We start from the raw sequence: 7,035 nt of genomic DNA on the forward strand, positions 1-7,035 counted from the left end.
GTTAAAGGAAACTGAAGTCACTCTTTGTCGAATTTAAGAGCTCACCGAACTTGCTAGAAATACTCATTTACGTTCATCTTGTTACGCCAAGCATACAAAGGTTTGAAGAGGTTATACCATGTACAAGCAGAGGATTTCGTTTTTCGTGTTCATTTTTGCGTTGCTTCTGCTTAACCAGGTCAGCTCCGAAAGGTGGGGGCCGCCGTATCGACAGCAACCTCCTTTTGGTAAAAGAGGCCATATCCGTGGTAGATTCTTAAAGGTGTGTAATAACTGTCGTCTTTCTCCTGAACAAATATTTTTATTTCTTAGCTTGTACCATTGGTTTGTTTTCATTTATATTTAGTGCTCTGTTGACTGAATTCCCGCTTTAAACTCCTTTTCAACCCAGAGGGAAACTTTTGGTACAGGTCACTCACAATGTACAAGTATTTGAACATTTTGAATCTCTGAATGAAACTTTGGCAATCCAGGAATCTATTCTTAGTGTTGCAACGCTGGGAATATATTGATTGTTATTTTTCTTTGATATTTCGAATAGTAAAGGTTGGAATGTATGGCTTCATTCAGTCTAATCGGTTTTAACTACTGAGTCTATGTGTTAACTACCCTGGTACCCGATGATTCATCGATTAAATCAGAAAAACTAGCCAGAGCACTTCAAAGTAGTATATTTCCCCGATACTGACTGTTTGGAAAAATGAACTAAGGGTTTTTTTTAAGTGTTGTTTAACTATCGAACATTGGTGGAATCCCCAAATAATCATTTGTGTTTTTATATTTCCATCGACTCAAGAAATGCGCAAGAATTTCAACATTCTCTGGTATCTAAATGTTAGACAAGTTGAACAAAAGTCGGCAAGGAAACAACATGATGAACGGGTGAGCAGCTCCGTCCGACTCGCTATGAATCAACAAACAACTGCGCCTACTAATATCTCTTTCCAACTTTAATTTTGTTTCGTTGTTGGCCGTTTGAAAATTTTGAAATTTGAAGCAAAACACGATATGATACAGTGTATGTTCTTTACATCCCTGCAGAATGAAGATACTGGAAATGTCGGTGGTTATGACGAAAATCCTCGTATTAAGAGAGAAATGTTTCGTCAAGAAGAGGTGAGATGAAATTGTTAGGGAGATGAACATGTCTATTGACTGAGACTGTACTCGTTAGAGGAGCAAAGGTATAGGGTGAGAGCTTTTGATATATGGCTTGAGGATGATAACTATGGCTAAGATTAACTCCGTCTCCTCCTCGGTCTGCATTTATGGTGTTGTAACATGTTTTACTGATTCCAAGCAGATGTATGAAAATTGTTAAATTAGTTGGTAAATACAAAGATCAATTTATATTTCTTAAATTCATGGTTTCAAATTCCAGTTAGCGTTCCTCTTCGCTACCTGTTGTTGTCTTCTTAATATCAGAGCGACAGATTGCTTCGAAATGAGTCCATGTTCTCCATTTTCTGGTTTTGTCGTTATTCGTTTGTTTGTTTTTTGTTTTATTTTGCTTTTTTTTTTCCAACTTGCTTGTCACGTGATCAAATTGACATTACCCTTGTTTGAATTTCCCCGCGCTTTTGCCTTCGTTGTACGTGCAAAATAGGCTAATTATTTTTTATTACAAAACAGGTGATGCTTCCCTTTTTGTAAGGATATATTACTGACAACTCACGAAAGACTACGACAGTATCTCTCTTAACTAATAAATTAATAACCAGGATATTTAACTGATCGTTGAAATGCTGAATCGCTAAAGTCAGGAGTTTTAGAAATAATAACTTCACCAAAATATTTCAGTTTCGGAACTGGCCTCAAGTCCTTGCACATCTTTAAATTCACTGTGAAGAACAACTAGAGTTTCCTTTAGCCAAATGTCATGACGAAAATGGGGGAAATTATGAGAAAATTAACGGTGCGATTTCCGGCCTTAATATTCTTGACTGGCCAAATTCAAGGCATTATATTGGTTAGGACCTTTTGGAAGTAACGAACCTGATCTTGGCATAATACGCCTAATGTAGTATATGTCCCTGATATCATGATTAAAAGGTCTGATTACACCAAATAACCTAGAATAATTAACAATTATTCCACGAGCGCAAGTTGAATAATTGTTTTATTAAAAAAAAACAAAAAAAATTGGTAGATCTTGCTGATTTCGGTTTGCCAGAAGGCAATTTTTAAATGGTCGCTATTTCTCAGGCATGGTATAATAACTCATATACAATGGCCGTAAAGCCAATCAAATCCCTGAAATTGCATTTTACAATGATCCAGTTTTTAACAATGTGCTTTAGACGTTTATCTCTTTTTCTGTTTTTCAACTTTCAACTTTTCTGGACGTTCGGGGCACAAAATATTGGTCGTAACAACGAGGTGGTGGTAAGGCGGGTTCCACTGTATCTTTTGAAAAGACCCTTAATATCCAACAATTCTTAAATTCTTTCCGGGTAACTTTGAAATAATAAATCTTCACCAAAAAAATCCTGATAGTAGAATAACAAATTTGGCTGTCCTGAAAGTATTCCTAAAAGGTTATTGCCTCTTTGTTTCCTAGATTTAAAGCAGTCAACAAGATACACCGGATTGACCTCACCCAGGAAAAGACGTGGCGATTAAGAAACATATTGTATTAGTTAATATTAACTTTCATCAGATAATGGAATGTTTCTCTTTTCATTGGATCATGTTGCTTTGATTAAAAGATTTCTTTCGCCGGGCTTGCGGTTTCATTTGTTTGGTTTTTTTAAGTTTATGTATCTCTCAAATCTTGTTAATTTGAGTCACATATAATTGTTTTTAATACTTTGTGTTGGCTCCCTTAAATAATTATTCTGAATGGGCATGAATCCGAGCCGTTGATCCAGTTGCTGATTTCACAATAATTCATGGATTAACGAAAGAAAAATTTTGAGTTCAGTTGGTAAAGAAATGACAAGTAATTCGTTTGCCACTTTTATTAGTTTTCTTCCTCGTACAGTTCGGCAACACTGTGATGTATAGTCATATAACATGCAAAGATATATTGTCGACGTCATCTGTTGGTAAACGATTTTCCCATTACTTTTATTTCGTCTTGTTTACGTGACACTTTCACCCTATCTAGGCCGCATTCCACACACCCACCTCCCTTCCATCACTTCGCAAGCCATAAAAGCTATGACACTGAGACTTAGAGGATAGTAAGCCCAAATATATTTTCTTTGAGGTCTGCAATGGGAAGTGATAACGCCATATCACGAGGGATTTACGTTAATTTCTGAAAATGTTGGCCATTTTGTATCCGCCATCTTGGATTTCTTGATTTCTTGACCTCAGAAAACCATTAAAGTTGACCAAAAAGTGATTAAAATGAAAAGAAAAGTACAAAAATGACAAGAAAACACAAAATTTATTGAAAGAAAGTTAACTTTTTTTTTTACATTAAAAACAGGAATCTTCCGTTTTCTGAAAATCAAGTCTGTCAAAATTGGTTGCCATAGCAATGAGTCCTAACCTACCACATTATAAATTATTCCTAGATAATGTCTTAATGTCTTACGCTTGCAATTAGGGACCTTACGAAAACAGGACGGCGACGGCAACGACAACGCCACAAAACAAAAGGCTTACCGTATTTACTCGAATAAGCGCCGCGGCGCTTATTTAATTTTTCGTGTGTCCTGTGCGGCGCTTATTCGAGGGCGGCGCTTATTTGAGGGCGGCGCTTATTAAAAGGCTCATACCACAAAGCCAAAACATTTTGATTGTACAAGCAAACGCTGACAATCTCCTTACTGCAACAGTTACAGGGAAGAGAGAGAGGGAGGTTGGGCTTCTCTTACCGGCAAAGTTTACAGCCTTCACGCAAGAACTGAAGAACGCGAACATTTTGAAGAGAGAACTAAATGAAAGAGCATCAAGATATACTCACTTCGAACTGAAAACATCACTATTGATGAAAATAAATTCCCATTGTTGGCTTAGAACCGCATTGCAGCGATTACAGTGTATTTTTATCATCTTATGGAAATACTCAAATAATCGCCGCACCGGTGCTGCGGCGCTTATTCGAGGGCGGCGCTTATTAACCATTCCGCTCCATGTGCGGCGCTTAATCGAGGGCGGCGCTTGTTCGGGGGCGGCGCTTATTCGAGTAATTACGGTAATGACCAAAGACAATCGCTCTGCACGTGCGTTTTATGTTGTGGTACACTTACCGCCGTCCTATGCAAAAAAAACAACGTGCAATGACCATTGCGAGGTTTGGTGGAGAAGGTGAACACACGACGGTGAATTTTTTATTCTCTTTATTATCTTGAGCGCCCCTCCTACCAATTTGGTTCCTTGCTAGTCTGTCGTTTGTGTAGAAGCAGAACGAGTTAAACAATCGCGAAGTAGCACAAATGAAATAAAGTTATATTTGCAAGTGACGTTTTCGTTGGCGTTACCGTAAGGTTATTCGTAAGGTCCCTATTTTTAAGTCTTTGATGACGACCTCATTTTCTAAGCTACAGCGATAGTACATTGAGGTAAACAATCTCTTGTCTTGATAATTCGTACCAACAAAACCCGTTTATTTGTTTCTGTGTTCTTTTTGCTACGATTCATTGAGATCTAGGTACTCTTCTTTCAATGTATACTCATCACCCACCAGTAGTTCCTATTGTTAGTTAAGAATTGAAATTTACACAGGCCGTACAACATGATTAAAAACTTTGCGCAAATGAATGAAGAACTTGTGCGCCGGACCTATAAACGTATATAGTGTGCACGAAAGCAATCCATGTACTCCTCCCTCCGGCTCAACATGAACATGCTATCCGTAATGAGGTGTATAAATGTCGAAAGATATTGAACTTGTGTTTTTATGGTTGTCTGACATTTGTTAGAAATTCGGGACATATTCCGGTTAAACTGAGCTTCTGCTTAGTCTACTTTAAAACTATTTTCCCTTCAATCTTGGGTTAGGAATCCTTCTGAGAATTCGTATTCCACTAAACATTTCTGATCTTTCAGACCCGCAGTTCTCTATAGTGAGTGGGGCACCATGATTGGACTTCACTGCGGAACAAAGCTAAACTTACCTGCTCTTTGCAAAGCTCCCTGGGTGAATCAGTTTTCTGATGAGGAATCACGTCGAGTTACACTCCCTAACCGTGTAATATTTTGTTATACTTCATTTTTACTAAATTTCGTTTGTAGGTTGGCGTTCAGTGCTAGTTTATTAAGTGAGTGCACGCGATTTTGATATAATGTTTTACATACATACAATATTTATTTTCGCCTCAACTTATCTGGCAGCGCGTTCTTCTGGATTCTTTTAAAACCGGTAAATATCCTACATGTAGGGTGTTTATTATTACACGAAAAGTAGCCTCAAGTCGTTAAGCATGAAGCACCGTCATGCACGCGATGCAACACTATACAATGTCTTAATTACTTTATATCATTAAATTTAAATGTTATTAAATGCGATTATGTAAAGAGATAGCCTGGTTCCCACTTGTGTACTAAGCATAAGCATAAGTAGCCTGTGAACAGACTTCTAAGTGCGGTATAGGGCGAAAAAAAATCGGCGAGCCGGGCAAGCGGAGCGCGGTATTTTTTATCTTCGTCCTATATACCCCGCTCTGGAGCCTGTCACAGGCTAAAGCATAAGGAACACTATGTAAACCGGTCACTGACATTAGCACAAGCATAACCACAAGAAAATCAAAAGCACTGCTCGTCTCATGCTAATTCGCACAAACTTTTTCGCATGCTTTTGTCTGCACCTATCTCACAAGTGTGAACCAGACTTATCTATCTATCTTCGGAGTTTTAAAGCCACGCAAACTTGCCACTGGACTCAGGAGATGGTGGAACTTGAGCATCAGGGAAAATGTCTACTTCGCCTGTTTCTGTCGTAACTTTTCCGTCCACTTGGTAACTCGCCATGAATCTTAAGCTTAATCTGATCTTTTCCTGAAAAGAGGAAAAGTTAGAAACAATAGTAATGGTTTCTTAACCCTGGTCACAACTGAAGACTAATGGCAGCACAATTGGTTTAGAAGAGCCCAAATATTTGATACAGTACGTTTTTACATGGTTTTGGTCAATGAATGTGCTGAAATTCACTTACAGTTACACTTGAATTTAAAAAAATGAGAGCAGACGAATTAGACGAAAATCGAACCCGATTCATGTGGCAGTGGCGTCAGATCTTTTTAATCAGGCCGATTCACACGCTAAACCAACAGAAAAAGAAATCGCTCAGCGAATTGTACGTGTTAGTTGGCCCATGTGATTGAACCTATTAATTGGGTCGCTAAAATTGGTACGTGTTAATTCCCTTTGATTTACAAAACTCAAAAGAAACTATTGGACATCGGTCCTATTTTGTAGGTGGAAAATGTGCCTTACCGTACTAGTAAGTTGCAGATAGTCTCTCGAAACTGGTTGAAATTGGCATTAGCAGTTTACTGTCTTGTCTGCTGCGGACATCTAGGGTGTCACGCTTTAATCACAGGATTACCGGTTTTCAAACGAATTGACAAGAATGAGACACAATAAGCATACCTTTGTTCGATTGCCTATCAGCATCACTTGGGTAATGCCGGTTGCTGGAGAGTGGAATGGTTCACAAGCTGGCAAATTATCGGCTGATGGACGACGAAGCTTCAGCATAAACGGCTGCAAAACAAAGCAACTTGCTTGAAATGTCTGTTTTCAAGTTCAGTTAGTACAGTTATCACTGTCAGTATCAGTTGAGGACAATTGAACCTAGCTAGTTTTACTCAACTTTACACAACGCCTTTCCTAGCTGTTAAAGAACTGCCCCCTTACCTTTGGTACTTCAGGTCTGAAGCAAAAATTTTCAACAGCTGACTGCAGTGAACTCGTAATGGCGATCACAACAACTACCAGATCCTCTACAGGCAGTTTTGGAGCATTCTACGAAGTAATCAAATAAGTAGTTTTATTGCGAATAAACTTTGGCAATGGGAAGACAAATAGAACAACGCTTCTTATATCTGAAAGGACGCATATATTAAATGATCAATGTAAACG

General features: G+C 38.4%; 1 long non-coding RNA gene across 1 annotated transcript; it reads left to right on the forward strand.

Moving 5' to 3' along the window:
- On the forward strand, positions 1-2,724 carry LOC146455337 (uncharacterized). Its single transcript, XR_014859050.1, has 3 exons — positions 1-262; positions 1,042-1,116; positions 2,561-2,724. It is a non-coding gene; the product is annotated as an uncharacterized LOC146455337 (long non-coding RNA).
- The last annotated feature ends 4,311 nt before the right edge of the window (positions 2,725-7,035 follow it).

This window comes from Pavona decussata, unplaced genomic scaffold (genome assembly GCF_977016875.1).
Source record: "Pavona decussata unplaced genomic scaffold, jaPavDecu1.1 SCAFFOLD_280, whole genome shotgun sequence".
Taxonomy (NCBI): Eukaryota; Metazoa; Cnidaria; class Anthozoa; order Scleractinia; family Agariciidae; genus Pavona; species Pavona decussata.